The following is a 679-nucleotide window of genomic DNA, read 5'->3' on the forward strand; positions in this document are numbered from 1 at the left end:
CTTTTTTCTACAGATAATATGCTCATTGCTGACCTGTTGTTGACCGTGCAGCTTATCCCTGGAATAAATGATGACTAACTGAAACCCTCAGCTGCCGACAGGTGTTGTCGATATACCTCGATGTGGACAGCAACAGTAATCTGTTCTTTCAAGAACAGTTACTGTCTTCATATATATATATAGTTAAAGGCTACCCAGCCATTGACCTTCGTCTGTGCGAATGCGCACAGGTTGCCCAAACTCTTACGGGAGTCGCCAAAGCGTGCGCGAGTAATGAGTGAATGGGCAAATGTCTGTAAGGTACATTACATATGTAGAATTGTGGACAGGTGGGAATGAGTGTCTCACGGGAAGCGTGCAAGGGATAAGTCCCTGCAGTCGCGCTATACATCTCTGTCCTCGGTGGCTCAGATGGATAGAGCGCCTGCCATGTAAGCAGGAGATTCCGGGTTCGATTCCCGGTCAGGGCACACATTTTTCAGCTGTCCACATCGAGGTATGTCAACAACACATGTCGGCAGATGAGGTTGTCAGTTAATCATCATTTATCCGAGTTTCATTTCTTTTCCCTGAAGTTTAATTCCAATGAATCAATTAAAAAATATTAGCAGGACATTAGCAATGTAGCTATTAGTACGTATTTTCCGAAGCACTGGGGTTGAAAAACCAACTTTAGACA

The 679-nt window shown here is 44.3% G+C and overlaps 1 non-coding gene across 1 annotated transcript; it reads left to right on the forward strand.

The window, feature by feature from the left end:
* The first annotated feature begins 395 nt into the window (after positions 1 to 395).
* Positions 396 to 470, forward strand: Trnat-ugu. The gene has a single exon. It is a non-coding gene; the product is annotated as a tRNA-Thr (tRNA).
* The last annotated feature ends 209 nt before the right edge of the window (positions 471 to 679 follow it).

The sequence above is a fragment of the Schistocerca piceifrons genome, chromosome 4 (assembly GCF_021461385.2).
Source record: "Schistocerca piceifrons isolate TAMUIC-IGC-003096 chromosome 4, iqSchPice1.1, whole genome shotgun sequence".
In the NCBI taxonomy this organism is placed as follows: domain Eukaryota; kingdom Metazoa; phylum Arthropoda; class Insecta; order Orthoptera; family Acrididae; genus Schistocerca; species Schistocerca piceifrons.